Genomic DNA, 9,238 nt, shown 5'->3' with positions numbered 1-9,238 from the left:
CTCTCTCTATGTCTCTCTCTCTCTCTCTGTCGCTCTCTATGTCTATGTCTCTCTCTCTCTCTATGTCTCTCTCTCTCTCTATGTCTCTCTCTCTCTATGTCTCTCTCTCTCTCTATGTCTCTCTCTATGTCTCTCTCTCTCTCTCTATGTCTCTCTCTCTCTCTATGTCTCTCTCTCTCTCTATGTCTCTATCTATGTCTCTATCTATCTATCTATCTATCTATCTATCTATCTATCTTATCTATTTATCTATCTCTCTATGTACCAGGCTCTGTGTGATTTCCCTCCATAACCGCCTATGAGTAGAATCTCATGACGTCTACCACGGGTGGTCCCTACAAACACATCCCGTCTACATCATGACCTCTACAGCGGGTGGTCCCTAAAACACATCCCGTCTTCATCATGACCTCTACAGCGGGTGGTCCCTACAAACACATCCCGTCTACATCATCACCTCTACAGCGGGTGGTCCCTAAAAACACATCCCGTCTACATCATGACCTCTACAGCGGGTGGTCCCTAAAAACACATCCCGACTACATCATGACGTTTACAACGGCTGAATGATCGGCAGTCTGATCCACAAGCCTTAACTACAACAGTTTAGCCCTATTCTGTTAATGTCAGAGATAATAGAAATTTAATTTACCCTCCACCTGAACTTCCTGACGGGACCCCAGGTGGTGAAGGTAGGCGACAACACCTCCGCCACACTGATCCTCAACACCGGGGCCCCACAGGGGTGTGTGCTCAGCCCCCTTCCTGTAACTCCCAGTTCATCCACATCCCCAACTCAATCATCAAGTTCGCTGACGACACAACAGTGGTAGGCCTGATTACCAACAATGATGAGACGGCCTACGGGGAGGAGGTGAGGGCCCTGGCGGAGCCGTGCCAGGAAAATAACCTCTCCCTCCCATGTCAACAAAATGAAGGAGCTGATCGTGGACTACAGAAGACAACAGAGAGAGCACGCCCCCATCCAAAGCGACGGAGCCGGCTGCGGAGAGGGTCAAAAGCTTCAAGTTCCTCTGCGTGCACGTCACTGAGGACCTGTGGCGTGTATTAATTGAAACCAAGGGAAGGCAAGCTTCCCAAAACAATGTACAGAGAAAAAAAGAAAAATAATATATATTTCGTCTCTCTGTGGTTTCATAATTTTATTTCAGTTCGCAAGAGGCTGGATGTATCTCACCGGAAAAAGCATCCGAGCGAGCGGAACAGCGCCCCCTCTGTCTGTGTATGTCTAGCCCATCTATCTGATTCTGTCTGTGTATGTCTAGCCCATCTATCTGATTCTGTATGTCTAGCCCATCTATCTGATTCTGTATGTGTATGTCTAGCCCATCTATCTGATTCTGTCTGTGTATGTCTAGCCCATCTATCTGATTCTGTCTGTGTATGTCTAGCCCATCTATCTGATTCTGTCTGTGTATGTCTAGCCCATCTATCTGATTCTGTATGTGTATGTCTAGCCCATCTATCTGATTCTGTCTGTGTATGCCTAGCCCATCTATTTGATTCTGTCTGTGTATGTCTAGCCCATCTATCTGATTCTGTATCTGTATGTCTAACCCATCTATCTGATTCTGTCTGTGTATGTCTAGCCCATCTATCTGATTCTGTCTGTGTAGCCCATCTATCTGATTCTGTCTGTGTATGTCTAGCCCATCTATCTGATTCTGTATGTCTAGCCCATCTATCTGATTCTGTCTGTGTATGTCTAGCCCATCTATCTGATTCTGTCTGTATGTCTAGCCCATCTATCTGATTCTGTATGTGTATGTCTAGCCCATCTATCTGATTCTGTCTGTCTAGCCCATCTATCTGATTCTGTCTGTGTATGTCTAGCCCATCTATCTGATTCTGTCTGTGTATGTCTAGCCCATCTATCTGATTCTGTCTGTGTATGCCTAGCCCATCTATCTGATTCTGTCTGGTCCAAAATAGTATGATATTGTTGCAGCACACATAGCATTGAATACAAAGGAAGGCAGTGAGAATTTTGGCCTCCCTTGATAAAAAAAACAAAACAATAGCCAATCAGCATTGAACTAAACTGAGCAAGTTCAACTGTGATTGGTCTTGGCACACACCAACAAAAACGTGTAAAGGGAAGTCCGTGTGAATTTGGCTTCGCACCCATCACCCATCATGTAGCACTATTCACATCACATCAAAAGTCATTAACAGGAAGAGAAAAAAAATGCAAATTGTTGCATCTCGTTGTCTTGTTGTCCTCCGGTGGATAGCTAGGTAAAAATGGTAATTTTCCTCATTTAGCCATGGATGGAGATGGGGATTTGAACTTGTGGTTTCACTTAATTCTCCACACTGGCTAATGATTATAACGGGGATTCTGATCCAACCATTCATTCATACATTGTTGTGCCCCTTGGCCAGAGAGGATGGAAGTTCAATATGTAGCTAGACGTAGAAGGCTAATGTTAACTAGCATAACTTTGCCCATGAAAGGAAGTTAGGCTAGCGAGCAGGCATTTTAGCCAGGTATCCAGGAACAACAAAAACTAAAAGCAGGTACTGTATGAGTCACAGACTGTTTCCTCAACAATGAAAGAGAGGACGGTGGCATTAGGGTGAGTCGACATGTTTTCTGTACTTGCAAACACACACGCACACACACACACTGAAATCACCATGGACAGCCACATCATATTTATCTTAGATACCAAAACTAAATTGTTTTGGTATCTTTTAGTTGTCACTGTATTACACTAAGTATAGGTGATTTGATTATGAAATGGTGCTGGAGTAGTGGAGGCAGCTCCTGTTTTCTTTGTGCCTTGAGGTAACTAACTCTTGTGTTTCTAAATCAATAGTTGTTTAGTCATTTTGAAAATGTCTGAAACATTAATTTGCTTGACCATGCTGTAGGTAACTGTTTGTTACATGCAATATGCTTTCTGGACTTCACCAGACAGATGTTGCTCTCTGGGTTTGTGATAAAAACATAAAGGTGTGGTTGAATTTATTCCGCCACTGTGTCTTCTTATTGTCTCGGCCTTTAGGCCCTATATATATATATATATATATATATATATATATATATCACGGTGTCTTCTTATTGTCTCGGCCTTTAGGCCCTATATACAGTGCCTTGCGAAAGTATTCGGCCCCCTTGAACTTTGCGACCTTTTGCCACATTTCAGGCTTCAAACATAAAGATATAAAACTGTATTTTTTTGTGAAGAATCAACAACAAGTGGGACACAATCATGAAGTGGAACGACATTTATTGGATATTTCAAACTTTTTTAACAAATCAAAAACGTACAAATTGGGCGTGCAAAATTATTCAGCCCCCTTAAGTTAATACTTTGTAGCGCCACCTTTTGCTGCGATTACAGCTGTAAGTCGCTTGGGGTATGTCTCTATCAGTTTTGCACATCGAGAGACTGACATTTTTTCCCATTCCTCCTTGCAAAACAGCTCAAGCTCAGTGAGGTTGGATGGAGAGCATTTGTGAACAGCAGTTTTCAGTTCTTTCCACAGATTCTCGATTGGATTCAGGTCTGGACTTTGACTTGACCATTCTAACACCTGGATATGTTTATTTTTGAACCATTCCATTGTAGATTTTGCTTTATGTTTTGGATCATTGTCTTGTTGGAAGACAAATCACCGTCCCAGTCTCAGGTCTTTTGCAGACTCCATCATTTTTTCTTCCAGAATGGTCCTGTATTTGGCTCCATCCATCTTCCCATCAATTTTAACCATCTTCCCTGTCCCTGCAGAAGAAAAGCAGGCCCAAACCATGATGCTGCCACCACCATGTTTGATAGTGGGGATGGTGTGTTCAGGGTGATGAGCTGTGTTGCTTTTACGCCAAACATAACGTTTTGCATTGTTGCCAAAAAGTTCAATTTTGGTTTCATCTGACCAGAGCACCTTCTTCCACATGTTTGGTGTGTCTCCCAGGTGGCTTGTGGCAAACTTTAAACAACACTTTTTATGGATATCTTTAAGAAATGGCTTTCTTCTTGCCACTCTTCCATAAAGGCCAGATTTGTGCAATATACGACTGATTGTTGTCCTATGGACAGAGTCTCCCACCTCAGCTGTAGATCTCTGCAGTTCATCCAGAGTGATCATGGGCCTCTTGGCTGCATCTCTGATCAGTCTTCTCCTTGTATGAGCTGAAAGTTTAGAGGGACGGCCAGGTCTTGGTAGATTTGCAGTGGTCTGATACTCCTTCCATTTCAATATTATCGCTTGCACAGTGCTCCTTGGGATGTTTAAAGCTTGGGAAATCTTTTTGTATCCAAATCCGGCTTTAAACTTCTTCACAACAGTATCTCGGACCTGCCTGGTGTGTTCCTTGTTCTTCATGATGCTCTCTGCGCTTTTAACGGACCTCTGAGACTATCACAGTGCAGGTGCATTTATACAGAGACTTGATTACAACAGGTGGATTGTATTTATCATCATTAGTCATTTAGGTCAACATTGGATCATTCAGAGATCCTCACTGAACCTCTGGAGAGAGTTTGCTGCACTGAAAGTAAAGGGGCTGAATAATTTTGCACGCCCAATTTTTCAGTTTTTGATTTATTAAAAAAGTTTGAAATATCCAATAAATGTCGTTCCAATTCATTATTGTGTCCCACTTGTTGTTGATTCTTCACAAAAAAATACAGTTTTATATCTTTATGTTTGAAGCCTGAAATGTGGCAAAAGGTCGCAAAGTTCAAGGGGGCCGAATACTTTCGCAAGGCACTGTATATATATATATATCACGGTGACAAGGCATATCAACTAACAGATTCTAGAGAAAACAACGCAATCGTGTGTCGCATGAAGGCCAAGAAGATCATCAAGGACCTCTTGTTATGTCAGTCATTGCATACCTTAGAGAGCTATTTATAACTTGTCTGAAATGTCCAGATCAACTAGCATGTTTTGTGCTGCGACCATGTTGTGTGGCTACCATGCTGTGTTGTCATGGGTTGTTGCCATGCTGTGTTGTCATGGGTTGTTGCCATGCTGTGTTGTCATGTTATGTTGCTACCATGCTGTGTTGTCATGGGTTGTTGCCATGCTGTGTTGTCATGGGTTGTTGCCATGCTGTGTTGTCATGTTATGTTGCTACCATGCTGTGTTGTCATGGGTTGTTGCCATGCTGTGTTGTCATGTTGTGTTGCTACCATGCTGTGTTGTCATGGGTTGTTGCCATGCTGTGTTGTCATGGGTTGTTGCCATGCTGTGTTGTCATGGGTTGTTGCCATGCTATGTTGTTGTCTTAGGTCTCTCTTTATGTAGTGTTGTCTCTCTTGTCGATATGTGTGTTTTGTCTAATATTTATATATATAAAAAAATATTTAAACATTTATTTTTTATTTTTAATCCCCCGTCCCTGCGAGGAGGCCTTTTGCCTTTTGCCTTTTGGTAGGCCATCATTGTAGTTAAGAATTTGTTCTTAACTGACTTGCCTAGTTAAATAAAGGTTTAAATAAAATAAACTAGCCCATGTCAGCTAACGTATTTTTATTTAGGGTTTTTAGCCCATAGATATTGTTGTAATTTTTCACATGAAGACATGGCAAAATGTATAGAATTGCAAGAAAAGTAGCTTTAAATCTGCAAAATGTGCTTTGCACCCTATGACAAAATGTGTAGTATTGCAGGAAATAAGATGGATGGAAATGGAGTCAATGGAATGGTACCAAACGCATCACACACATGGAAACAACGTGTTTTCACTCTGTTCCATTGATTCCATTCCAGACGTTACAATGAGCCCGTCCTCCTATAGCTCCTCCCACCAGCCTCCTCTGGTAGTGCACTATATAGGGAATAATAGGGCAGCCCCAGTCTTTTGGCTCCCAGCGTTCCCTGCCCTCCCTCCCAGCATTCCCTGTCCTTCCTCCCAGCATTCCCTGCCCTCCATCCCAACATTCCCTGCCCTTCTTCCCAGCATTCCCTGCCCTCCAGCTCTGGGCTTCTCCCTCCCTGAGGACGCTACCAATGACTCGCTCTGGGACGGCTCTCCCTCCTGCTCTCTGCTCTCTCTCTGTATGGTACTTTGCTGCTTCTTCCAGACATGACTGTATTTACACCAGTGGCCACAGGAGGGGCTCATTGCTCAATGCAAAAAAAGAGTACAACAACTCCTATCACTGTTGATATGCAACAGGTACAGATGTGGATGTTTTTTGTCCCAAACTGCAGAGCTAAGACTTTTACATTTTTATTTTATAACTTGCTTCTTCCGGGAAATGTGTACAGATCCTATGCTGAAAATGAGGTGTTGGATGGAGGATGATTGGCACGACAATGGGCTTCAGGATCTTGTCACGGTATCCTTGTGCATTCAAATTGCCGTCAATAAAATGCAATTGTGTTGGTTGTCTGTAGGTTATGCCTGCCCATACCATAACCCCACCGCCACCATGGGACACCCTGTTCACAACGTTGACATCAGCAAGCCGCTCACCCACACGACGCCATACATGAGGTCTGCGGTTGGGAGGCTGGTTGGACGTACTGCCAAAATCTCTAAAATGACGTCGGAAGTGGCTTATGGTAGAGAAAGGAACATTCTGGCAACAGCTCTGGTGGACATTCCTGCAGTCAGCACACCAATACTCCACAATGACAGGCTGTTTTACTCTTATCACTGTAATTAATCTAGAAGCAATGTTGAATTAGCTTATTGTTATAATGTACTCTGTTACATGCTTTGTAATTGCATAGTAAACAACATTCACCACGACCTGTTATTACACAAGTGGAATGAGGAACGATCCCCGTTAACTACAGTCACAGTGCTACTACAGAGGGTTACACAGCGACTTCGTATAACATGTTTCCCCTTATTAAAATACTTCATATTATATATATATATATATATATATATACACTGCTCAAAAAAATAAAGGGAACACTAAAATAACACATCCTAGATCTGAATGAATGAAATATTCTTATTAAATCATTTTTTCTTTACATAGTTGACAACAAAATCACACAAAAATGATCAATGGAAATCAAATTTATCAACCCATGGAGGTCTGGATTTGGAGTCACACTCAATATTAATGTGGAAAACCACACTACAGGCTGATCCAACTTTGATGTAATGTCCTTAAAACAAGTCAAAATGAGGCTCAGTAGTGTGTGTGGCCTCCACTGGCCTGTATGACCTCCCTCCCATGCCTGGGCATGCTCCTGATGAGGTGGCGGATGGTCTCCTGAGGGATCTCCTCCAGGACCTGGACTAAAGCATCCGCCAACTCCTGGACAGTTTGTGGTGCAACGTGGCGTTGGTGGATGGAGCGAGACATGATGCCCCAGATGTGCTCAATTGGATTCAGGTCTGGGGAACGGGCGGGCCAGTCCATAGCATCAATGCCTTCCTCTTGCAGGAACTGCTGACACACTCCAGCCACATGAGGTCTAGCATTGTCTTGCATTAGGAGGAACCCAGGGCTATCCGCACCAGCATATGCTCTCACAAGGGGTCTGAGGATCTCATCTCGGTACCTAATGGCAGTCAGGCTACCTCTGGCGAGCACATGGAGGGCTGTGCGGCCCCCCAAAGAAATGCCACCCCACACCATGACTGACCCACCGCCAAACCGGTCATGCTGGAGGATGTTGCAGGCAGCAGAACGTTCTCCACGGCGTCTCCAGACTCTGTCACGTCTGTCACGTGCTCAGTGTGAAACTGCTTTCATCTGTGAAGAGCACAGGGCACCAGTGGCGAATTTGCCAATCTTGGTGTTCTCTGGCAAATGCCAAACGTCCTGCACGGTGTTGGGCTGTAAGCCCAACCCCCACCTGTGGACGTCGGGCCCTCATACCAACCTCATGGAGTCTGTTTCTGACCTTTTGAGCAGACACATGCACATTTGTGGCCTGCTGGAGGTCATTTTGCAGGGCTCTGGCAGTGCTCCTCCTGCTCCTCCTTGCACAAAGGCGGAGGTAGTGGTCCTGCTGCTGGGTTGTTGCCCTCCTGCGGCCTCCTCCATGTCTCCTGTTGTACTGGCCTGTCTCCTGGTAGCGCCTCCATGCTCTGGACACTACGTTGACAGACACAGCAAACCTTCTTGCCACAGCTCGCATTGATGTTCCATCCTGGATGAGCTGCACTACCTGAGCCACTTGTGTGGGTTGTAGACTCCGTCTCATGCAACCACTAGAGTGAAAGCACCGCCAGCATTCAAAAGTGACCAAAACATCAGCCAGGAAGCATAGGAACTGAGAAGTGGTCCCCATCTGCAGAACCACTCCTTTATTGGGTGTGTCTTGCTAATTGCCTATAATTTCCACTAATTTCCGTCTATTCCGTTTGCACAACAGCTTGTGAAATTTATTGTCAATCAGTGTTGCTTCCTAAGTGGACAGTTTGATTTCACAGAAGTGTGATTGACTTGGAGTTACATTGTGTTGTTTAAGTGTTCCCTTAATTTTTTTGAGCAGTGTATATGAGTAATATATGTATATAAATATGTGTAAATATATATACATATATATTAAAATACTTCATATTATATATACAGTGGGGCAAAAAAGTATTTAGTTAGCCACCAATTGTGCAAGTTCTCCCACTTAAAAAGATGAGAGGCCTGTAATTTTCAACATAGGTACACTTCAAATATGACAGACAAAATTAGTTAAAATATCCAGAAATTTACATTATAGGATTTTTAATGAATTTCTTTGCAAATTATGGTGGAAAAAAAAAAAAAAAAAGTATTTAACCACAACAGTAATTTCATCAGGTTGGTGGATCCAGCCAGTTACCCAGTGGAGGTGTGTATGTAACAGAGGTAGTTCAGTGAACTAGGCTCTCAAAGAATGACTTACCTGACGTTACACATCCAAAGTGAATGCCTAGCGTTTTAGCTTATTGGGCTTCAGGAACTCCCGCCCCTCACATACCGTCAACCAATCATGTCAATGCGGAGCCCTCCGCATTGTTACAACATTTAAGAGGTACATTCATTTGGCTTTAACCTTAATCCTTTTCCTATCCTCATTCTAATTCACCTAACCTGCCATGTAAACAAACCATTGGTATTGCCACACCGTATCCAAATGGAATGCAATCAACTTTCAGCAAGTGCAAAACACACATACACGGGCGCCCGGTTGAAATGAATCGAACCCCCCTCGTTAGTGACCCATTGAAATGAATCGAACCCCCCTCATTGGTGACCCATTGAAATGAATCGAACCCCCCTCGTTAGTGACCCATTGAAATGAATCGAAC

The sequence above is a fragment of the Oncorhynchus mykiss genome, chromosome 10 (genome assembly GCF_057628025.1).
Source record: "Oncorhynchus mykiss isolate SJ-2025 chromosome 10, ASM5762802v1, whole genome shotgun sequence".
In the NCBI taxonomy this organism is placed as follows: domain Eukaryota; kingdom Metazoa; phylum Chordata; class Actinopteri; order Salmoniformes; family Salmonidae; genus Oncorhynchus; species Oncorhynchus mykiss.
The sequence above is the reverse complement of the archived record's forward strand: the minus strand, read 5'-3'. Positions refer to the sequence as shown.